Below are 26,184 nucleotides of genomic sequence, written 5' to 3'. Positions count from 1 at the left end.
GCCTCGCCAACAAGGCACCTTTCATCTGCGCCTGTTTGCTTTTGCAGCTCTGCTTGAGAAAAGAAAATAGACAGAAAATACTGAAAAGGTCAATTAAAAAAAAAAAAAAACGGTGGATGAATAAATCCCAAGAGTGTGATTATGGCTCTTTTTGCTATTTAATATTTCTGTCAGCCAATTTAAACATTTCTATGGAAATTATGTTATTGTGAAACAACTTTAATCTACACCATCACTGTACAGCTACTGTATATGTGATTAAATGCATGAATTATTTATGCATCATAAGTTTCTGCTTTACATTTTTTTTTCACTCCACAAGTGAAAAGGGGAAAGAAAACTAAACCATTTACTGTATGCAGATTATTATTATTATTATTATTATTATTATTATTTTTACTCAAAGTTGGCATTGAATTTAATTTTGAGTGAACTATTCCTTTAATTTCAGGCACTGGTTGTAAAACATTGTAACCTTTTCTAGTTATTAAATAAAAACAAGCAGTAACACTTTATTTTAAGGTGTTGTTTTTACTATACTGTCAATGTTAAGGTTAGAGTTTTGTTAAGGGTTAGTTGCTTGTAATTGTACATAATTTACTTTTATTATTATGGTAAGTATTTGTTACTACATTACCTTAAAACAAAGTGTTGCAAGTTTTTCAATATGCTATTTGAGTTCCACACAGGCTATTGGAGAGCCAAAATAACAGGGGTTAACATACATCAGCATTGTGCGTCAATGTTAGAATTGATGTTCTTCGGAAAAAAGGCTCTATCGCCTCTGCACATTGACCCGAGAGGAAACCTCCCTCCTTTTTCAGTGGCTCGCACAGGAAGCAGCATTTGAAGCAATCATTTCCTCTCTGCCCCGCTCAAGACAGACCCTCTGACTGAGAAGATGAGCATGAAGTAGCTTGGAGTGCGACTGCTGGAGTTTATCAGAGCACGTCCTGCCGCACCAGTGGCACAGGAACATAAGCTTGTTTTTCGTCTACTCTCTATCAGTTTCTCAGAGTCCTTCCTGTTTTTGAGGGAGCGTGGTGATCCCGGCCGACGAGCTGAGCACCCTGCCAACATAAATTGTGTGGGGAAAGGCATTGAGAACTTAGCGGCCAGTGGAGACTGTGGAGACACAGTCGAGGAAATGTCTGATTACAGGAAGATGGACATTCATCCAAACAAAGGAACATCCATATACAGATACTTAGTAGATGGGTTCATGTTGACCGGCTATTCACTTATGCAACCTGTGACCCCTTAACCGCACTGACCTACTGTCATACCCAGTATGGCCTCAGAGGAATGCAATAAATAGATTAGTGTTGGCAAGAAATTAACATTGGAAGGTTCAATTGAACCAGTTCAAAAAGATGATTCATCAGTTCCTTTTAGTCCATGATATCTGCAACTTGTCTTCTTCGTCTTTGTTTTTTAAAGAAGTCTCTTTTGCTCACTAAGCCTGCATTTATTTTATCTAAAGTACAGCAAAAATAGTACATTTTTTAAATATTTTGATTATGATTTATGATTTATGAAGGATCATGTGACACTGAAGACTGGAGGAATGATGCTGAAAATTTAGCTTTGATCACAGGAATAAATTACATTTTAAAATATATTTAAATAGAAAGCAGTTATTTTAAATAGTAAAAATATTTCACAGTATTACTGCTACAATATTACTACTGTTTGTTAGATAGATCAAATAAATGCTGGCTTGGTGAGCATAAGAGAATTAAAAAAAAAAAAAAAAAGAAAACAAAATTAAAAATCTTACTGTTCAAAAACTTTTGACTGGTAGTGTGTGTTTGTGTGTATAATCATTTAACAAAATAATATAATGCTTCGTTCAATGTTGTTGTTATGTTCAAATGAGTTACAAAAATGATGGTGCTTTCTAGGTTTAGAAACCACCTCGGTTTTAGGTTTTTCAAGGTTTTATGACCACCTTTATTTTCACAAGAGTTGAAACTCCAAAATTCCAAGTTATAATAAAATGATTTAAAAAAACACACACACACCATACAGCATCTTATCTTCCAAATATTTTGATGTTTTGATGTCTGTGATGTTCAGGTTTTGGTCTGTCAACAAACAACAGCAAGATTTGGGAAGATTTTACATGCTGACTTTCTTAGCACTCCTTCTTTGAAGGTCCATCCAGCAGAGGCTGCTACGGATCATCATGCCAGGCTAAAATCTCACAGTCTGGCACAATAAACCTACTTGTGTTCAGTTAGTTCTGAACGCTTAAAAGGGCCCTTGGCACTGCTTAGTGTGCACTGTTAACTGCTAAATTAAAAAGTGCACTCATCCTCTGTGAGAAAAGCCAGCAGGACAGGGGAAAAGAAACTGAAAAGGGGGAAAAGCATTTTTAAGTGTTATTGTTCCTGCAGTATGAGAGGGTATTAATTTTACAAGGCTATTCATTATTAGGTATTTGAGCTTGCCATTCACTCTACTATTGTGTCTCTCTATAGCAATAGCAATTATGAGCCTCTCCAAATGAAAACAGCCGTGAGAGGAGGGCTGCGATCAGTTTAATAACTCAGCATTACTGCACCACAGGGTTCTTGAGTGCTCAGTAAAACAGGTGCTGAAATAAATTCTTTGGCAGTGGCAAATGTTCACCTTGAGAGCAAGTGAAAGAGATGAGAGATCTTGCAGGGGATGCCCAGGCTGTCAAGGAAATTAAGGCCAACATGAAATCAAAAATGAACTTTTTTTTTCTTGCTAAGGTTTTTTTATTCAGATTATAAAAGGGTTGCCAACTGCATTTCTTGCTGACTTTAATAATTGCACCCCAATTCGTAAGTGTATGCACTGCACCTAAATATACTTTACTGGTAATGTGAAAGTATGCACCTTTGAAGTGTGGCTCTAAACCCTTGTCATGTAATTTATTTTTTCTTTTACTGAAAAAAAGAGAGAATGTTACAGACTCATTCATTTTGAATCTGGTATATTGTATATCATGATTTTAAATATATTTGCAATTACATTTGTAATCATGAAGTTGCAATTAAAATATAAAACGCTATATTAACTTTAAAGGTATTTGCAAATAAGTTCGAGTCAAGTCATTTTTATTTATATTTATATAGAGCTGTATTATATAACAGTATTTATAAGGCTAAGGCGCAGCAATCCTCTAAGACTGTTATTTCGTAATAACATGTTGGGCCAAACCAAAATTCTGAAAGTAATTTTGATATGTGGGCTTATTTAAGGGGCCTCTCTTGCGAGGCGAATTCAGCCCAGAATTTACCACATTAGCCACTGGTTTGGAAGAAAAAAGATCAAGGGTAAAGCCTGTTGCTTTCTGTTATCTTTAAATGTGTGTTCTCCGTGTAACTGAATGGATATTTTCACTGTCCAAAATAGAGACCACGCTCACTCTGCCAAGTCAAGAAGCGATAAGAACACAAACAACAACCTCTTTCCTCAGTCAATCACCCTGCTGAACAATGGGCAGCCAGCCAGGCTGGAGGGAATGCCTTGTCATTGTCGGCCCACCACTACATGTTGTCGTCTCAAAGTTGAGGAATGTCTGGATCAGGAGCCAGCGAAATACCTTCAGAATTTCCCCATTTCAGCAGCTCCTGTTTGGATATTATTTATGCCAGTGTTCTTCCACCAAATCCTCTTAACATTCCAACACTGGCATGACAAAGTCTCATTAAGTGCTGCATATTGTACCATCGATAACAGAATAATTTCACATTTCATGTCTTGTATCTCAAATTAAGATGAATACAATGTTTTCTAATTGGCCTTCCAGTTAGCCTTTCAAGTTGATTCACAATGCATCCATTCTTTAATCAGTGAAAGAAATGCCACATCACATCACTCTTGGTCTCACTCCACTAGCTTCTTGTGGACTCTACACCAGTGATGAGCAACTTTTCTGTAGAGTTTAGCTCCATCCTAATCAAACATACCAGAACCAAATCCAACCAAACTCTGTTTAATTTTTGTTACAGTAGTACTACTTCTTGTTACCACTTTTGGAATACTCTCTTTTGCTTGTATTATTCTCATAAGTTGCTTGGTTAAAATAAATAATCACCAAATAAATGTAAATTGTAAAACAATAATGATGGATGTGTACTTTTCATTTCAGACTCAGAATACTGACTTACAATACCAGACATTTGAGAACAGTTCTTGGGAAATTCTCTGGTCATGAATTTCTCCTTGGCATCACATCTGAAGATGATTGTATTAACTCAACACATCATGTTCTTAGCATATTAACACATTACCTGTGACTCCATGGTCCCTAGGGATTGTGCATCTTTATTAAAAGTGTTTTACTGTCAGATTTATGTCATGAAACAAAACTAAGATTGTAAAAATATGTTTTTGGCCACTACATATCACTGCTAAATAATATATATGAAATTTTGTATATATAATAATATATCTAAACTGGCTATTTAATATTCATTTTTGGTTTGATTGTTTAAGGTAAGGAAAATCATAATGCTCATATATGTTTGTGAAATCCATGAGACCATTGGGTGTCTATTTGCTGTTTAATGATTCCCTTCGGTAAAACGATTGAAAGCCATTTTTGATGAGCTTGCATCTGGTGAGAAGACGTTCAACTCAATAGAACAAAGAACTAATATCTTTATGTATAAACTCCATTGCAGGATGGACAGCAGTTTGTTTGGCTAAAAAATGAATCAGATAACCTCCAACAAAAGTGAAGTAAAATCAGTGGACTGGTGCCACAATTTTAAACACAATGCAATTTATACACAACTACAACTCTGTTATCCATTGAATTCACCTTGGAAGAGTGGCGACATTGGTTAGAAGGGGCCAAGTACCCATTTATAGGACCTACTGATCACAAGAACCTATAATACATCCGCACAGCCACACGTCTGAATCCTCGCCAATGGCCACTGTTCTTCACAACTTTTCTGTGATATATGAACCTGGAAGCAAGAACAGCCAGGCTGACACCTTATCTTGTATCTATGAAAAGGCTCAAGTAAATCTTTCAAATTCTCACATTCTAAACCCCTCTATAATTATTGCACCCGTTAGGTGGGATATCGTGACAGACACCAAGAACTTCCAACATCCTGGTTGGGTTTCTACAGAATGTCAGACAAAGTATCTTTTTCTACCTGAAAACCAGGGCATCCAAGTTATTCAGTGGATCCACACATTATCTGATTCAGGTCACCCCAGCATCAGCCCCACCAATACCATGGTTAGACAACAATTCTGGTGGCCAACCCTGACCACTGATGTAACCAATTATGTCCAAGGATGCCAAGTTTGTCCACAAAGCCACACTCCTCAGCAGCTCCCTGTGAGGCACCTAGAACCCCTTTCTATCCCCAGAAGACCCTGGTCCCACATTGCCATATAGATTTCATTACTGATCTACCCCCCTCAAATGGCTACACCACCATCATGCTGATAATGGACAGGTTCTCTAAGGCTTGCAGATTGGTTCCTCTTAAAGTGCCGCCCAGTGCTATAAACACTGCTGAGACTATCTTCAACCATGCATTTAGAATATTTGGTCTACCTGAGGATATTTTCTCAGACAAGGGACCTCAATTCTGACCTCAAACCGGAGTATGGAAAGCTTTCTGCCAACAACTTAACATCAACATAAGTTTAACCTCAAGATATCACCCTTAACCAAACAAACAAGTGGAAAGACTTAATCAAGAAATTGGCACATTCCTTTGCTCTTATTGCCATAGCTCACAGAACCACTGGAACAAGTTCTTACCATTGGTGGGTAAGCACAGAACTTACTCATCCATTCCTCCACTGGCTTAACCCCCTTTAAATGTGTTCTAGGGTACTGACCTCCACATTTGCCCTGGACTGGGGAACCATCCGATGTTCCTGCAGTAGACTCCTGGTCAAGACACAGTGAAGAGGTTTGGAATGAGGCCAACATAAGACTCCAACTAGATATCTAACGACAACGGATCAATGCTAATCGCAGACAAAGAACAACCCCACCACTTCAGCCTGGTGAAATGGTTTGGCTTTCTATCAGTGATCTCAAGCTTTGTCTTCTCTGCAAGAAACTAAGTCAGGGTCCCTCAATAGGCGGCCTGCAGGAGAAAAATGTTTGGACCACACCAATTTCAAATCATGTGGCAAAAAAATTCAAACACAGCATCAGAAGACGACATAAACTTACATTGTGTCTACACCAGACATGAGAGGCGTGGTGCGATGCAAGAAAATACAATAGAACTTATTATAATCAGTGATGTTGTCTACACTGGATGCAGGGCTCAACAAATCTCCAACAGAAAACTGCAGACTCGTTCTATTTGTGACGCGCTGACACAAGGTTCAAATGATTTGCAATGCACATCCAGTGTAAATACGTTATGGCAGCAAAAACATGGCAAGTGTGAAGTAAAGAAATGTGGACACTGAAAACAGATGATTCAAATGTGAATGGACTGAACAGTTTTGAGTGAGTGATACTATCTTTGTTTATGGATGTTGGTTCGCAGTGAGTTTACAGTTTTAACGTAAGTTTGCTTTAGCATAATTTATTTTCAAGATCTGAGGTACAATATCTATTGTTGCTTTCACAATGGCTATAAAGATCATGCAAAATAATATTAAAACACACATTAGACACATTTAACATTGAATAAAGCACATAATCATTACCTGAGATTACAACTGTCATATTTTGTATCTTGTTCCTGCTGCGACGTCGCAGAAAATAAAAAAACATTCCTAAAATAGAATTCTGTGTCGCTTTTTGACACACGTCACTGTCCCGGGTGGTCAGGACAAAAACTAAAAAGGAAAAGATACTTTTTATTGCGTCACGTCTAGTTAGGACACAGTGTTACTGTTTGATCCCCCCAAAAAATCTAAGTATAAAAATATTAATGCTGACAGATCTAATAATTGAATCTGCAATTAGGGAAAGTGGTGAGAAGAGATCCAGTTTGGAGATGAGCAGAAACAATTGATTTACATGGCAGACATGGAGATCCAGATTTTTTGTTTGTTCATTTGTTTTTAATATTCAACAGGCAAAGTTCTTCTGTATCTAAATGCAAAAATATTCATAATTGTATGAATAAAACAGACTACTATGGGAAAAAATCTGAATATTTATCTTGTGCCAATCTTTTGACTATTTTAACAAAAGCAACAATAATATAATAATTATAATAATAATAAGTGGCCCTTGGCTTGGTATTGTTGGCAGAATTCGGCCCTCGGCGAAAACTAATTGAGGGACCCTGAACTAAGTCCTAGATTCATTGGCCCATTCAAAATCATCAAATGCATAAATCCTATCGCATATGGATGCTTCTTCTCCAGCATATCTGTACAGGGGGACCAGGGGGACAGCCACACAGAACTCCAGGATTCTGTAATATCCTGACCTGAGAGGACACCCTCTCCTGAATACTGAACCCTATCCTCTGTTCCTGTCACATGTTGACACCTTCCTACATAAGCAGTGTACCTCCGTTTGCACCTTGCAAAGTATTGCTTTTCTAGGCTGCAATTCTAATTTTGGATTATCTTGCTTGTTTTCATTGTTTACTGTCTTGGATTTGTGCCTTGGATTTGATTGACTAATTGGACTGAATTGATTTGTTTGTTTGACCCTGGACTGTGTAACCTAAATAATGACTCACGGATTTGCCTTCTTGGTACTTCCTATATCTCTGCACATGGATCCCTCTGCTCTCTCTGAGGGTGCTTTCACATCTCTAGTTCGGTTCATTTGGTCCGAACCAAGGGCAAACAATTATACATTGTAGCATTTTTCAGCTTTTTTGGTTCCTTTTCACACCACACTGATCAACCTGGTCCGAACCAGTTGAAACGAACCAAAATGCAGTCACATGACAACATCCACATCACTCATTGGCCATGACATATTTCCTAAACTGCTTTTCGATTGGTCAGAATTTACGTGCGGGAAAATTCCAACATAAGCGGAAAAGCCAGCAAACAACACGGAGACAACACAGCTATGGAGAGACGACTGCGTGGGCTGGTTTTGTCCCTGGCCATAATCTATTACATTGTTTGTATACACCACAATATGCAAACAATACATTTCTATAATGAAGCGCCGATGCGGCTTGAAAACAATGTTCTAATGCACTGCAAACGGAGAGCGGGCATCGCTCGTAACTTCAAGCAGAGGCGTGCATTAATCCACGAGCTGCCATGCTAAAGTGCAAACTGTCAACAAACACTTCCTCATCCCATAATGCACAGCGCAGCTGACTACGGCAGCTAGTTTAGTCCAAAAATTATCAGTACTTTTTGCAGTTGGGTCTGTTTGAGGTAGGATCACGTTCTCACCACAAACGTATCGCTCCAGAGTTCGTTTGAAAGCGTACCGAGACCATCTCTTCAAGCAGGTCTCGGTACGCTTGTTTGGTCCGCCTTTGGTGCGCACCCGAGTGCGATTGCTGCTTTCACACCTGCCCAAACGAACTGCACCAAAGGGGGAAACGAACTCTGGTACGATTCAACCGAACTAAATGAGGCAGGTGTGAAAGCACCCTGAATCTTATATGTTACACATTGCTCTCCTGGTGCAGCATTGATTTCCATGCAAACCTGTAAATCAATATAAGGAAAGATTATATAACTTATTAACACATTTTTGTCAGTTTTATAAATGTTGTCTTCAAAAATAAATTTTGTACTGTGGCACTTTCCATGTAGACTCATTAGAAGCCTATGTAATACAAAGCCATTTTAGGTTAAATATAAATAAAAATTGGGGTAATATTAATACTGCTTTGATGAGGACTTTATTTGCATGGTTTTTACTATTTGTCATTAAGCTGCTGTTCTTTTTCAGCACTAATGTTCCATTTCTTGTATTACAATTCAATTTGAAATATTTTATTGTAGAAAAACTGTATAAATTGATTATTATGCTTATTACTTATATTACTTATTATTTCACCATCACCATAGTCCTGATTTTTTCTTCTAAGCATGTCTTGTAATGCTAAGATTGATAAATGTTCTGTGTGTTTGTAAAAGCATGTCCCCTAATGCAGGCCTTGTCTGACTCAGTCCCCAGATCCAGAGGGCCCAAGAGTTCTGGCAGATGTTTTGTGTGTGCAAGCTTTTCCAGTGGTCTCCTCTAGCTTTATTACACACACATCTATCCTTGCCTGAACTCTCATTTCAAAAGAAACTCTGCTCTAATGTCTTTACCTGGAGCCGACTTTACTTTCAATCTCATGACAACATCAGAGATTCATCTTCTTTGGAAATTATGGTATCCTTCATAAAGCCTTTGATGCAGACACAATAAACAAGGGTAAAACAGCTCTACTGGGGCTGTAGAATTAAAACTTGTTCTTTGAAACTGAAATCAGTTAATTCATGTTTATGTCTCATTCAACTGGCTGCTAGTTGCTGCCCACAAATAGAGTAAATGTTTGAGGAAAAAGAGCCTCTTTTTAGGACAGCTGAATTTCATCAGATGCTATTTAGCTGATGTAGGTGACGTAATGTCTGCCGAGCTGAGTAAAACACCTGTCATCAGAACACATGCAGTCATTGGTGACGCACCATCAGTGATCTTTATACCACTTTTGTTTGTTTGACATATATGTGAAGTGTGGAATGAGACTTTATTTTGTCAGGATAAAAGTGAATACAAGTACCTCATACAAGCCTTCATTTTCAAGTCAGTGTTAGACAAGTTTATCAGAAACTGCACCCATACATTCATGGTGAGGTAATAAGTAGAAAACAGGATATATAAAACAATTCCTAAACACAAGAAGAACTAATAAGGAGAGTAAAATTTGCGGACATTTTGTTTTGATTCTGGCTGTGTGGCGCACAGCTCCTCATATATTCTGCAGATTCTTCATGTTACAAACAGCATAGCATCAAAAATGGTGCATTCAGTTTTAAGGACTCCAAAAAATAAACATATAAAAAATAAAAAATTGCAGGGCAAAAACTGCTACTTTTGCCACTTTTCATGAAATGCTTCATCATTTATCTCTGGCAGTATTTTACATGTATGGATAATGATCATCCTGTTGTACCCTGCTGCCTCCTGGGAGTATAACTTTTCCGACAACAGTAAATCGGGGATGATGTTTCTCTGTATCCTCTGGAAGAGCACACCCTGGGCCTCTCTGGCCTGCACATCAAAGTTTGACAGTGAGCTGGCCAAGGGTTGAGATTCTCTGCACCTGCTGCTCACTCCTGGCCAAATCAAATACATTATTCCGCCTGCAGAGCAACTTAATGGCTTCTGTGGGGAGCTGGAAACAAACAGCTATGGTAAGATCGCCCTCTGTCCTGTGACAGGAAGTGCTCCATGCATACACACTCTGGTACGTCATGCAAAACTAAGGTTGATTGATCACCCAAGTATAAACTTTTTAAACTTTGGAATGTTTAATGCGTACGTATATGCACAACTTTCCAGACGGTGACGCTGTCATTTGTAAAACAAGCCACTACAATTGCATATACCAATACACATCTGTTGCACCGTTAGGTAGCCTGTGCTCTCCACTGAGCAGGGAGAGTCATTTGGGTTGGACAGGTATCAATAATAAGCAGTGAACAAATCATCACTAAGAAAAACAGAATACATCTGTTTGGAGAGTTGGCGACCTCTCTTTGGCACAGCCACGCTTGACTTCAGCAAGGCAGGGCTGTTTTCCATGAGAGTAGCAAGTGACAACATCTGCAATTTCTTTTAAAAGGGAAAATAAAAACAAACCATGATGCAAGTAGGCTCACTTAAGTGCCTTGTAATATATATAAACAGAACCAAAGGGACGACCTCAGAGTTTCCCCAGCCATCAAGTTAATGTCAGTTAGCACTGTGACCTTTCTGAACAGTGTCATCTCTTCTCTGATTTAAAGATGAGACATCTGAATGTTCAGCCAAGACTTTAAAGTTTGCCTTTTTTGGCCTTCATTTGGTGGTACTGTGAGAGATGTGTGCCACCTACTTTCAGCGAAAGAAAGACATGAGGGGATTGAATTGATCATAGATTGCAGAAATAAATAAAAAAATAATTAGAAGTCAGTGTACTATAAAGAAAAAAGACCAGAGGCTGTATTTATTAGAAGTATGTTCAGCCAAGTCACATCAGGGAATGACATACAATAGCTAGTTACATCAGCATCTCTGTGTGATACACCACAGGTTGTTCTGTACATCATCTATATATCATATACATTTTTTATCACAGCTGTTTATCTGCTTAAGGAACAGCCTTAAGGATACTTACGCCAAACCTCAAAGTTTTTAGTTCCTTGCCACAGTCACCTCTGGCTTACTCACTGAAACGACCCAGGAGACTCCTCAATCCCCCATAATTCTAAAGACATTTAGGACAGGTGAATAGAACACTGTAAAATTTCCATAGGTGTAAGTGAGAAAATTAATGTAAGTGTTTCTGTTAGTTCTGTACTGGACTGACCATCCATCCAAGGTGTTTACCTCACTACAGCCCGAGACCCGTTGGATAGACTCTATCATCCCCATGACCCAAAGGACAAGTGGCTTGGAGAGTAGATGGATGGATGGAAATGTGACCAATAATAGTACTTCTGTCATGACAACTCTCGGAGGGATTGGCATGGTAATGAACATGACAATGTTAATGTATTTGGTCTTGGCGGAAAAGATGCAGCTGCAGAGCAAGTACCGAGACTTGCTACTGCCAATACATCCACAACATGCTGCTGTGAGCATGTAAGAAATATTGCTGCTGCAAATATAACATACATGAAATAACCCCATAGCTTACATGAATCACCTCGTAGCAGATCTATACAGGTGGTGCTGGGGAAGGTGGAGGGTTTCTGAAGCAAGCTGCACTGCTAAGGCAAGCTTTAGTCATATATTTGAATGCCGAGCAGCGAGCTCTTTGGCTACCAATACAGGAGAGAACCAATCAGCTGTGCCATGTAATAATGATGTCATTATGTCAGACTGAGTTAGACCTATCGGACTGTGACATCAGAGTTTCATGCCAGAACTCTGTATATTTGCCTTGGCCTACTAAGGACATATCGGACCGTATTTACATTAATACCCCATGAGAACTACTTACTCTTGCTCAGAACAAAACTGACTAATAGTTAAAGCACATTTGACCACTCCAAATATTTATCACATAGCTCATTAGTAGACACTGCAAGACTTGAACTGGGGAGACATCCCAAATGTGCAATGGTAGTGGAGTCCCCAGGACAAGACTGAGAATCACTGATTTATCTAAATAGATCATTCATGTCAGGGTTTCTCAGCCCTGTTCCTGGAGCCTCCTCAGCACTGCACATTTTAAATGTCCTTTGACTGACACAGGTGTTTCTGGTATTGAAGATTTTACTAATGAGCTAACGACTTGAATCAGGTGTGACTTATCAAGAATACATGCAAAATGTGCAGTGTTAGGGGGCTCCAGGGGAAAGGTTGACAACCATTGACCCTAGTAATAACAGTACAGTATGACATTATATAAAGCTTCTTTGAAATATGCTTTGTATTGTGAAAGGGCCATAGAAATAAATTTGACTTAAGCTCTTGTTCACATTGTCCACAATCTTATCTCTGGACATTCATTATTTATTGTATTATTATCTACAGTAATTGTTCCTACTACTGATCATAATGGGTGAGCCAAATTTTGTAAATCTGACATGACGTCCTGAAAAAAATTCAGTCCTGGGCTGATGGTCATAAACACTGACCCAAGTTGAGATGAGAGAAACCTGAAGGTCTTTAGATTTTTCTATAGTGTTCATTGTGAATTACGCAATTATGTACTTTTCACTTGGAGAAGTTTTTTAGGTCTTCACAAATCTCCTTTATGGCATGATGCACCTGACAATCAGCACTGTGCTGACTCACACTTCCACAATCCATACTAAAATCTGATCACATATAAAGTTAAAAATGTGCAAAAACTTACTAGGACCCTCTCTCTGGTCAGTCATTTCACTTCACAGCAATAAGCAAGTATACTCATTTTTTTTTTCTGTGTAAGTTTCTTGACAACCTTGATTTGAGAGGTATCTCCCTGATTACCTTCACGTCTTTCGCAACTGAATCAAACACATCTGCTGCAAAGTCCTGCTGCCAAAGTGGCAGAAAATTGTCAAGTTTAGTAAAGTCAGCAAATGAATCTGTGAAATGTTAAGCTTCTAAAAGCCACGCTCTAGGTACAGGTTGTGTGATATTGATCTCTGCAGTAGTAATGCTTGTGTAGTTAGCCAAAATAATGTTCCTGTCAGAAGAGAAGCTTGCTGAGGTGTCCAGGGCCAGTTTCCTAAAGAGTCCCAAAGCAGCAGAGTTCCGCTCACCGGAATGTGTTAAGAGCTGTGTAAAGAGCTTGTCTGTGCTCCAAAACCTAGTGAGCTTACTTGCTGTCCACTGAAAGGGCCACTCAAGATGTATTCTTCTGCTATTTTTTAATTGTTGTTATACTATACTACTATGAGCAGGGGTGTCCAACTCTACTTCCAGCAGAGTTTAGTTCTAACCCTAATTAAACACACCTGAACCAGCTGAATCAACATCTTCATGATCACTTCCAGGCAGGTGTGCTGGAGCAGGAAAATGGCCCTCCAGGAAACATGCAATGCTGCCATGGAACCAAAAGAAATGTATTTTAGAAGGCTACAATGCAGTCTTTGCAGCTAGTTCGCTAAGTTTTTGGAGCAGAGCTGGTGCAATGTAGAAAGACTGCTCACCAACAATCAGCAGCATGTGGAAAGCACAAGACAAGCTAACAAACTCCACATATGCCCTCCCTGAACTGTGTGTGTGGTTGTCTAGACACAGGTGTTGAACTTTCAAGAATTCCTGCAGCATGTATCCCAGACAGGAGAGGAAAACTGATAATTCCAGCAGATTTCCTGCAGAATTCTGGCTAGAGATTACATTCTCAGCAGAAGAGATCCCATAAAACCCCAATACAATACTGATAGCCATGGTAACCTCTCAGTGCCGTGACCATCCATTCCAGATGAAAGCCTGTCTGAGATTGTTTCCATAACGACTGCTTGGCTTGTGCTGCTGTACTGCATTTTCCCAGGATGGCTTTCATAGCTGTTTGTCAGCATCCGTTCCTAGCAAACGGTTGCTTCCTTTAACCCTGAACTTAAAACTAGCTACTATGACTTCCTTTTTTGTACAAAAATATTTATACCATGTTTATTTATCGTACAGGTTTAGAAATTGTTTTTCCATGAGGGAAACAATGATGAACTACCATCTTTTTCAGATGTTGATAAATGTTTTGAAGGATATCCTGCAGTACAAGGCAGTGCAGCTTAATTTAGATGATGAACCATGTGTCCACATAAGCACATTTTCTACATAAAATAATACTTGGCACTCTTGATCTACTCTCAGAAGTATTTCCTGACAATTCATATTACTGAATAATAAAAACAATGAAATAATGTGCTGTATCTATGGTTACAGTAACTGACTGATGAAATTCTGCTGACATTTGTGGTATTATTTCATTCTTTTAGCGTGACGGCCTGCTACATGTGCTTGCTCTAACACTTTTTCTCTCTCATTCAAGACCCTCAAGACTGACTTGCTCTGTTCCTGCCATACACAGTGAGAGTGTAAAGGTAATATATTCTCTGCAGTACCTATAATTTGCAGAACATAAAAGCTGCTGTTAGGCCTCTGCCATTCGCTGAATCCTATTAAGCTACTAAAATTCTGCAGGTCCATGACGGGGACCATAATATTCATGGACCTACTGTTAACCTACCACAGTGAGCTGTAAAACAAAGGAAAGTAGCACGAGAAGAGGCAGTACTGTATGCCTAACACTATGTTCACAATGGGCTTTGATTCTGGAAAACTTATGGAGATTCAGGACTCAGGACTTGAGAATACTGGAATCAGGACTTAGAAACATTTTCAGAATTAACCCCACAATGCATCATGTGTGACCAAAATAATGATTTGGCAAGCAAATCTTGGTTGGTGCACATATATTTTCATGTTCATTTTAAAGGATCAAAAGGATTAATAATATATAATTGTAATTATACAATTATAATTCATTATAATTCATTATAATTCAGTAATTATAATTCATTAATAATGTGATGCAAAAATAATACACAGAAAAAATATGTCATAACTGAAGATTTGGTGCAACTGCATTCGGTGCAGCTCAAGCTGAAGGCCGTGGAGAAGCAGATCCGCGATCTGGTGGAGAAGCAGATCCGCGATCTGGTGGAGAAGCAGGCCCAGCTGAGAGAGCGGAGAGCCACGCTGGATACATCCCGGGCTGATGCTCACAAGTCCAGGGTAAGTATACAGCGTGCTGCTATCTCTCCCACCACCTCTACTCTGTGTGTTACTCTGCACAGACGCCCTGCACCCAGGACACAATCCTCCCAGAAGTCCTTCACTCCAGCGCCGGGATACCATGAACCCTGGGTGCAACCACAGTGGAGCCAGGCCCCGGGCAACCGAACATAGGGTGAGCTCTAATGAGGATAACGTCAATTAACTTTTGAAATGCGTGCAGACACTGGATAAGGAAAATACCTACCTGAAGGATACAGTCGATGACGCTGAGAACCACAGTCGGTCACTCAATCTTCGTTTCATTAATGTTCCTGAAAAGAGTGAAGGCAGTGATATGATTGCCTTCTTGAGCCAGCTGGTCCCGCTTCTTCTCAGCAGAGATCAACTCTCCATTGCACCGGTTATAGAGATGGCTCAACGATCCCCTACATCTACTTCGGGTACCAGGTCTGTGCCTAGACCGATTTTGGTCATGTTTCTAATCTCCAGGACAACGTAAACATTCTTCGTCGGGCCAGGGAGAAAAAGGTAGGTGAGTGCATAATTATCCGGATTTTAGTGCCGGTTTGATAAAGAAGCACCAGATGTTTGATGCTGTAAAAAAGATGCCACAGACATTAAATACTTTTTTATCCCTGCACGTTGAAGGTGTTGGTGCATGGAAAGCCTTAATTATTCCGCTGTCCAAAGGAAGCAGAGGCTTTCTTTAGAGACTTCTCTGTTACCTCTCCATGAGCATTGTACTACCCTTTGCTTTGTAATTGACTTTCAGTGGAGTTAATTAATTTTTTATGATGTGTGTTTATATAAACAGCCGTGTACTTTTGTTTAATTGTATTATAATATGCCCTTTTCACTTTATTTTCCTTTTCTATAATATACTGCAGTTTGAACCTGAATGTGTAGATGTTAGCTGTATTTTTTGCTTTTGTGTGTGTGTGTGTGTGTGTGTGTGTGTGTGTGTGTGAGTGTGCTTGTGTATTTGTGGTCCTTGTGTTTCTTCAACTTGTTGCTTTTTCCTTCACTCCTACCGTTCCTTTTGTTTTTCTTTCTTTTTTCTCTTCTTTTCTCTCTTAAATTATTACTTTATAGGCTGATTTATTGTTTCTATAGTTATAACTTAATTAGTTAAAGGTTTAAAAGTTCACTTTAATATTAGAAGTGTTGTCTCAATAATGGATGATCTTAGAGCTTGGGTTTTTCTGTTTAAACCAAACATTATTACTATTTCAGAAACATGGCTACATAGTAAAATATCTGATTATGAAATTAAAATTGTTGATTATGTTTTGTATAGATCCGATAGAGCTTCTAGAGGTGGTGGGGTGGCCACATATGTTTCTGTAAATCTTGTTTCTGAATGTATTATCCATCACGTTGAGCCTGTTAATTTTTAGTAAGGTTATTCTTTATGCTAACAAAAAAATATTATTGGTGACATCTATAGGCCACCATCTGCTCCATCTGACTCTACAATGTGTATTTTTGTCTACTATTAATTATTTTGAGAAACACTATGAACTGATTATTTTGGGAGATTTTAATAGTAATAGTAATTACTCAGTTAATAAAGGAGCCCAGCAGAACTGATTTTCGTTCTTCAACTTTGTTGGATTAGATACTTGTAAAAAAAAATCTTGAAAGGATAATCAAATCTGGTGTAATGTCAGATTGTTTAAGTGATCATCCGTTTATTTATTGTGTCTGGAAAAAAGTTCTCCTCCTAAATATGTAAGTATGAGACAGTGTAAAAATATGAATGTTGAGAGCTTTATTCATGATTTAATTGATATAAACTGGGATAGGTTTCAATCAATTTCTTTTTTTTTTTTTTTTTTTTTTTTGAGGATGCTTGGGTTTTTTTTTTTTTTTTAGTTTTTTATTCGAGGTTACAAACGTAATTAATAAACATGCTCCCATTAGAACTGTTAGAGTCAAGGGAAGACATTTACCTTGGATTAGTTCTGATCTTATTAAACTTTTCAAGCAAAGGGATAAAGCTTGGGCTAAATATTGGTTATCTTGGGACTCCACTGATTGGGAAAACTACAGATGTTTGAGGAATCTGTGCAAGGCAAAAACTAAGATTGCCAAAGCAAATTATTTTGAAAGATCATCTTTCTCAGGATTTTCATAATCCCAAACAGTTTTGGTATCAGTTGAATAAACTTTTTAACAAACCCATTAAAAGCTCATTTAAAAAATATTACATTGAATAATGATTCTATTTCTGATCCTTCACTTATTTCTCAGGCCTTCAATCAGTATTTTCCTCTATTTGTGGTTCTCAGTGTTTTGATTTCCATAGTATTACTTGTACTTTCAACCCCACTACTTATGCTGGTTTGTTCTCCTTTAAGAAAAGTATACCTGTTGATGTCTACTGTGCTATACAGTATATGATCTAAAAACTATAGACCTGGTCCTGATGGCTTGGAAGCTAAATTTGCTATATCTGCTGCTCATGTATTAATGTATCCTCTTGCTGATTTATTTAATTTGTCTTTGTCAACTTGTTCTGTTCCCTCTATATGGACATGTGCAAGAGTCATTCCTCTGTTCAGAGGGGGAGACTCATCTGATGTGAAAACTATCGCCCTATTTCTATTATTTGTTCTATTACCAAAATTTTTGAGAAACTTATCTTTAATCAATTATCTCTTTATATTAGTTCTCTAAATATTCTTTCACCATTTCAATCAGGTTTTAGACCCAACTTTTCCACTACTACTGCCCTTTTAAAATTCACAAATGATGTGTTCTCATCCTTTGATAAAGGCCAAGCCACAGGTGCCAATTTCATCGCTCTTTCAAAGGCTTTTAATATGGTCAATCATTATCTTCTTCTCGATAAATTGTCTTCCATTGGTTTTACTAGGAATGCTCTTCTTTGGTTTAATGCTTACTTGCATAATAGGCATCAGTATGTTGTATACAAAGGTTTTCAGTCTGATTACGCGATTGTTGAAAAAGGTCTACTTTTTTCTATTTTTATTAATGATTTATCTAATATATGTTTAAATTGCTCTGTACATCTCTATGCTGATGACACTGACACTGTTATTTACACCACTAATTATGATCTGTTGCGAATCCAGAACTCTCTACAATCTGATTTTAATTTGGTTCAAAAATGGTTTCACAACAATATGCTTATGTTGAACAAAAATAAGTCTTGCTGTATGTTATTTGGCACACATCGACGCCGTTCTTCTTTTGATTTGAATATTACTTTTGATTATGGTTTATCTCTTGAGGCTGTTGATTCTTTTAAATATCTTGGTCTTTGGATTGACATTGAAAATACTTTCAAGCCTCATATTGATTTTATTGTTAACAGAACATATGGTTGCTTGCGTTTACTTTATCATTCAATTAATTGTTTTACATGTCAGGTTAGGAACATGATGTGACGAGCGTCCTAGGAGGAATCAGCGTCGCCCTGGCAACCAACGAGGCACACCTGCACGTCCTCACCGCCGGCTGATCGGTCACCGCTGCATCTCGTTAGAACACGGCTCTTAAACAGCACCTGCTGAGCAGACAAGAGAGACACTGGTCTCGAGCCGATGAGACGCTGGACTAACGCTCTCTCTTATTTTCCCCTCTCCAGAAACCAGCGAGTGACCGACAGCCCACCACGTTTGGAGCACGTTTGGACACCCACTTTCCCTCGGATTGAGCACTGAAGAGCACCGTTGAGCACCAGCCTACCCACACCGGCTTGCCACCCTGCACTTTAATTGTAATAAAAATCCACCCTCCGGGGCCTTTGTTGTTCACGAAAACCAAAACTTGTCGAGTGATTCTTCCCCCACGTCACAGTGGTGGAGAATGCGGGCAGATCGGTGAAGAATCACCGGCAAGTTCACCGCCCCAGCCCTTAATTCTTCCCTTTTTTTTTTTCTCTCTTCCATGTTTGCACGCCCCAGCACTGTGGAAAGAGGCACGCTCGGCCCCACGATGGAAGAGGTTCTGCAGCGTCTCGCGGAGGTGAGCATCCCTCCTCACCGGAGAAGCCCAACGGGCTTACTTCTCCCTTCCCTTTGCGGCTGCAGAAGACTATCAGGAGGTCAAGCGAGAGATCCTAGCGAGGCTCGGCCTCTCACCCGTCTGCGCGGCCCAACAGTTCCATGAATGGGAATTCAAGCCCCAGGTGTCAGCCCGTGCCCAAGCCGCCGAACTCAGCCACATCGCTCAACACTGGCTGCTGGAAGGAAGCCCCACTGCAGCACAGGTGGCGGAGCAAGTGGTGGTCGATCGCCTCCTCCGTGCATTACCCCGCACCCATCGGCAAGAGGTAGGAATGAGGAACCCGACCAACACCCAGGACCTCGTGGAGGCGATCGAGCTGGCGGATGCCATCCATCACCGCGAGGCCGGGGACCGAGAGCGCCGCCTTTTCCCCGGAGGGTGGTCCAGGCACGACGCCGCCCGCTCGAAGGCGCACCCCGACCAGTCAGCAGGCCGATGGTTCCCCCACCGCGGGATGAGCCCATGCCCAGCGCTGAACCGCCGTCACCCCCGCGAGCAAGTGAAGCGGTTCTGCCAAGCCTGCCCGACCTGTCAGGCCACGTCGCCCAGGACCCCTCCCCCCAGCCCGCCCACGCTCATCCCGCTGCCTATCATCGAGGTGCCCTTCGAGCGGATTGGAATGGATATAGTGGGCCCGTTGCCGAATTCTGCCCGGGGGCATGAGCACATCCTGGTCATCGTCGACTATGCCACCCGGTACCCAGAAGCAGTCCCCCTGCGGAAGGCCACCACGAAGTCCATCGCCCAGGAGCTGTTTCTGCTGGCCAGCCAAGTCGGCCTCCCCTCGGAGATCCTGACTAACCAGGGGACCCCATTCATGTCCCGGCTAATGGCGGACCTCTGCAGGCTGCTGCGGGTGAAGCAGTTGAGGACCACCGTATATCACCCTCAGACGGATGGGCTCGTGGAGAGATTTAACCAAACCCTCAAGCAAATGCTTAGACGCGTGGTAGCGGAGGACAAGCGGGATTGGGACCTCATGATCCCCTACGTGCTCTTTGGGATCCGCGAGGTTCCTCAGGCCTCAACTGGCTTCACCCCCTTCGAGCTCCTGTTCGGCCGTCAACCACGGGGGCTCTTGGACGTGGCCCGGGAAGCGTGGGAGCAGCAGCCTGCCCCTCATCGCACCATCGTCGAACACGTCCAACACATGAGGGAACGGATCGACCGAGTGATGCCGTTAGTCCGGGAACACCTCACCAGGGCCCAACAAGCGCAGCAACGTCACTACAACCGGGCAGCCCAACCACGGGAGTTCCAACCCGGAGACCGTGTCATGGTCCTGGTCCCCAGCTCCGCCTGCAAGTTCCTGGCCTCCTGGAAAGGGCCCTACTCGGTGGTGGAAAGAGTGGGACCAGTCACATACCGGCTGAGACAGCCGGGACGGCGGCAGGCGGAGCAACTCTATCACATCAACCTCCTGAAGAAATGGGTGGGGACCCGGGACCAAATAGCTGCCCTGAGCCTCACCGAACCCGTGGTTGTGGATGTCGACCCCCATCTCTCGGCGGCCCAGAAGACAGAGCTGCAGCACCTGGTCAGTCAGTTCCAGGATGTGTTCTCCTCCCAACCCGGGCAGACCAACGTGCTACAGCACGACATTCGGACACCCCCAGGAGTCGTCGTCAGGCAACGGCCCTACCGTGTCCCGGAAGCTCGTCGGCAGGCTATTGAGGAAGAGGTCCAACAAATGCTGAAGTTGGGGGTAATAGAACCATCCCGGAGTCCGTGGTCCAGCCCCATTGTGATGGTCCCAAAGCCGGATGGCACCCTCCGCTTTTGCAACGACTTCCGCATGTACCCCATGCCTCGGGTCGACGAGCTGCTGGACCACCTGGGAAGGGCCCGGTAAATCAGTATCCTGGACCTCACCAAGGGCTATTGGCAGGTACCGCTCTCCGAGGCCGCCAAGCCGAAGACGGCTTTCTCCACCCCCAGTGGCCATTGGCAGTACCTTCCCTTCGGCCTACACGGGGCCCCCGCGACGTTCCAGCGGATGATGGACATCCTCCTGCGGCCCCACCAGGCGTATGCGGCCGCCTACCTGGATGACGTCGTGATCCACTCCGAGGCATGGGAGGAACATCTGGATCGTCTGCGGAGGGTGCTCTCGGAGCTCCGGCGGGCTGGACTCACCGCCAACCCCCGAAAATGCCACCTAGCCCTCTCTGAGGCCAAGTACCTGGGCTTCCAAGTCGGCCGAGGTCTCATCCGGCCACAGGAAAAGAAGGTGGAGGCCATCCTATCCGCCCCGAGGCCCCGGACAAAGACCCAGGTACGAGCCTTCTTGGGGTTGGCGGGTTATTACCGATGTTTTATCCCCAACTTCTCCTCTTTAGCCGCCCCCCTGACAGACCTGACCAGGAAGGGGCAGCCGGAGAAAGTGTGCTGGACCCCATCTGCAGAAGAGGCCTTCGGCCAGGTCAAGACAGCGCTCACGTCCGCACCTGTCCTTCGCGCTCCGGACTTCAGCTGCCCCTTCCTGTTGCAGACGGATGCCTCCGAAGCGGGATTGGGAGCAGTCCTGTCCCAAGTCCAGGAAGGCGAGGAGCATCCGGTCATCTACATCAGCAGGAAGCTGTCCCCGGCCGAGAGGAACTACACCGTCGTGGAGAAGGAGGCCCTGGCCATCAAGTGGGCAGTCCTGGAGCTGCGGTACTACCTTCTGGGACACAAGTTCACCCTGGTAACTGACCATGCGCCCCTACAATGGATGGTCCGCTCCAAGGACACCAATGCCAGGGTGACTCGCTGGTTCTTAGCGCTCCAGGACTTCCACTTTGAGGTGCGCCATCGAGAATGCGAATGCGGATGGCCTCTCACGAATCTGGACAGCTTATGCAGGTCTGTCGGGGGTCATTTCCCGCCCTCCCCTAACTTCACCCCTACTTTCACCGTTTATCCGCTGGACCAGAACGACGCTTAGGGGGTCTCATGTGACGAGCGTCCTAGGAGGAATCAGCGTCGCCCTGGCAACCAACGAGGCACACCTGCACGTCCTCACCGCCGGCTGATCGGTCACCGCTGCATCTCGTTAGAACACGGCTCTTAAACAGCACCTGCTGAGCAGACAAGAGAGACACTGGTCTCGAGCCGATGAGACGTTGGACTAACGCTCTCTCTTATTTTCCCCTCTCCAGAATGACCGAGCGTGTGACCGACAGCCCACCACGTTTGGAGCACGTCTGGACACCCACTTTCCCTCGGATTGAGCACTGAAGAGCACCGTTGAGCACCAGCCTACCCACACCGGCTTGCCACCCTGCACTTTAATTGTAATAAAAATCCACCCTCCGGGGCCTTTGTTGTTCACGAAACCAAAACTTGTCGAGTGATTCTTCCCCACGTCACAATAATTATTTCTCAGGTTATATTACCTCTTATTGATTATGCCGATATAGTTTACCAAAATACCTCTGATACTTATTTGAAGCCTCTTAATGTGGTTTATAACTCTCTGTGTAGAGTTGTGCTAAGGTGTCCATATCGTTCTCATCACTGTCATTTGTATGAAATGCTTAATTGGTTACACCTTAAATCAAGAAGACATTTTCATTGTTTTTTGTTTATTTTTAAATGTGTTTATTATTAATGTCCTTGGTATTTGAAACAGTATTTGATTCCATACAGATCTTCTTATTCACTTAGACATCTGCAGTCTCCTTTCTTCTTTGTTCCCAGAATTTTTAATGAAGCCGGACCTAGTGTCACGGTTGGTAAACCGTGGTCTCGGGTTTGCACTATGTGGGTGGAGTTTGTGTGGGTCGCTCGTCAGCACTGATTGTTTCATGTGGGCGTCTCCGTTGATTGTTCATCTGCACCAGCTGCTACCCAATCCCTACTTATTGCCCTGTCTTTCGTCTTGTGTTTGTCAGAGTGTTGTTTGCAGTCTCCCGCAAGTTTGCCTGGTTTCTCGTTCCTGTTTTCTCTGTGTGCTCATCTTCGCTGTTCATCTGACCTCTGGAACCCCGTCCACTCTTCACCACCGGATTTGACTACTCACCACCATGGATGGCTCATCTCAGGCCTGTGTCACGCTCTCCTGCTGCCTCGCCTCACCGCCACTTCCTGGATCACTATCAGACATAGCTACTTCCTGGATCACCGTCAGCCATCGCCTCAACCACCTGTTGTTCTCACCTGTATTCCTCGTGTATCTGACTCTGATAATAAATTCCCGTTTCATTACTTGCACTTGCTTCCTCACCCTTATTTACCGTTACAGAACGCTCTGACCAACCATGGAAGCAGCAAGTTCCACATCACTCTCCAAATTCATCCACCACAGCGTCACCCGCATGGATCAGCAGCAGGAGAGCATCGTGAACACCGGACGCACTGTCCAAGCGCTGGTGACACAGGTGTCCGAGCTCACCCAGCAGATCCAACAGCTGACCACTCCCGCTGCGCCACCCGGGCTGTTCTCCGGGCTGTCCCCGAATCCAACTACCGGCCGTAACCACGCCTACCTGTTCCCGAGAACTACTCCGGTGAGCCCAACTACTACAGAACATTCTTGACCAAGTGTTCCATGCATTTCTCCCTGCAGCCTCGCACCTTTGAGACCGAGGAGTCCAAGGTTGCGTTCGTGCTGACTCTGCTCTCCAGGAAGGCCGCCCTGTGGGGAACGGCGGTGTGGGAAAACCGAGACCCATGCTGCGCCTCGTTCCACTGAGGGTCTTCGACCGAGCCGTGGCCGGCAAGGAGGCGGCCCGTGAGCTGGCGAAGCTCAAGCAGGGGAATCACTCTGTGGCGGATTACTCCATCAAGTTTCACACCTTGGCGGCCGCGTGCAAGTGGAATGAGGACGCGCAGTGGGATATGTTCCTGCATGGGTTGGCCGACCGTGTTCACAAGGAGATCTACCTCCTCGAGTTGCCAACCAGTCTCAACGGACTCATCAACTTGGCGCTCCGCGTGGATGCTCGCATCGATCGCCTGGGGGCGCACGCCTGTCCTACTCATCTCTCTAGCAACCTTGAGAGTGGCAGCTCGAGCAGAGAGAACACGGCCGGTCCCGTCTTCGATCACGAACCCAAGCAGGTGGGTAGAGCTCGAATGACCCGGGAGGAGAGAGAAAGGCGGAGGTCCCAAGGACTTTGCCTTTATTGCAGCGGCTCTGGAGATTTTCTACTCTCCTGCCCAGTAAAAGAGCCAGCCCCGTAGTAAATTTGAGGCTACTATCAGGTGGGATCTCCGCCGGGAAGTCCTCAACATCATGTTGTGTCTGTTTCTGTGTTTCAGGAGGAGGCAACGGTTTTGTCAAACGTGCCCGCGGAGTACCTGGACCTGAAGGAAGAGTTCAGTAAGTCCCGCGCTGCTTCTCTCCCTCCGCATCGTCCCTATGACTGTGCCATAGAGTTAGTTCCAGGTAAGTCTCTGCCTAAAGGCAAGCTTTAGTCTCTTTCAGTTCCTGAGAGGGAGGCCATGGAGAAATATATTTCTGATTCTCTAGCATCGAGGTTCATCTGCCCTTCCTCTTCTCCAGCGGGGGCGGGATTCTTTTTTGTGGGGAAGAAGGATGGTTCTCTGCGACCTTGTATTGATTACCGAGAGCTGAACAACATCATGGTAAAGAATACGTATCCTTTGCCGTTGATGTCTTCAGCCTTTGAGAGGTTACAGGGAGCATCCGTCTTCACAAAATTGGATTTACATAACGCTTATCATTTGGTCCGCATCAGGAAGGGGGATGAGTGGAAAACCGCTTTTAACACTCCCAGAGGGCACTTTGAATATTTGGTGATGCTGTTCGGGGTCTCCAACGCGCCTGCGGTTTTCCAAGCACTCGTTCATGACGTGTTAAGAAACATGGTAGATCAGTTCATATATGTTTACCTGGATGACATACTGATTTTTTCCTCGTCTCTCCAGGAACACGTGCAACACGTCAGACGAGTGCTCCAGAGGTTACTAGAGAATGGGCTTTTTGTCAAGGCGGAGAAATGCATATTTCATGCACAGTCTGTTTCCTTCCAGGTTACATCGTCTCGTCTGAGGGAATACGTATGGATCCTGACAAGGTTAAGGCTGTGATAGATTGGCCAAGTCCAGATTCCCGTAAGGCCCTACAGCGGTTTCTGGGGTTCGCCAATTTTTATTGGCGTTTTATTCGCAATTTCAGCCAACTAGTCTCACCTCTGACTGCCTTGACCTCCCCCAGAACTACGTTCAGGTGGTTGAATACAGCCGAAACTGTATTCTCCAACCTCAAGAGCCGCTTCGTTTCGGCTCCCATCTTAGTCGCCCCTGATCCCACACGTTTGGTCATGGTGGAGGTCGACACATCAGAGGTGGGAGTAGGTGCAGTTCTTTCCCAACGCGCTGCCTCAGACGACAAGATGTGTCCTTGCGCATTCTTTTCCCATCGTTTATCTCCTGCTGAACGTAATTATGACATTGGTAACAGAGAATTGTTGGCCTTCAAATTAGCATTGGAGGAGTGGCGTCATTGGTTGGAGGGGTCGGGGGTACCTTTCATTGTCTGGACCGATCATAAGAATTAAGAATATAGTATTTCGGTCGTTTTGATTTTTCTCTATCGTACCGCCCGGGTTCCAAAAACTTCAAACCCGATTCTTTGTCACGTATTTTTGATCCATCCGAACACCCAGTGACTCCCGAGTGTATTTTACCTGAGAGTATAGTCATCTCATCACTCATATGGGTGTATATATGTGGTATGTATGTATATGCCAGTGGTAAGACGTCTAACCGACCTCCGGATGGGTTTCTTCAACCACTGTCTGTCCCTTCGAGACCCTGGTCCCACATCACTCTAGATTTTGTTACCACCCTCCAGCCCTCTAATG

Source organism: Cyprinus carpio, chromosome B24 (genome assembly GCF_018340385.1).
Source record: "Cyprinus carpio isolate SPL01 chromosome B24, ASM1834038v1, whole genome shotgun sequence".
Taxonomy (NCBI): Eukaryota; Metazoa; Chordata; class Actinopteri; order Cypriniformes; family Cyprinidae; genus Cyprinus; species Cyprinus carpio.
This window is presented reverse-complemented; position numbering follows the sequence as displayed.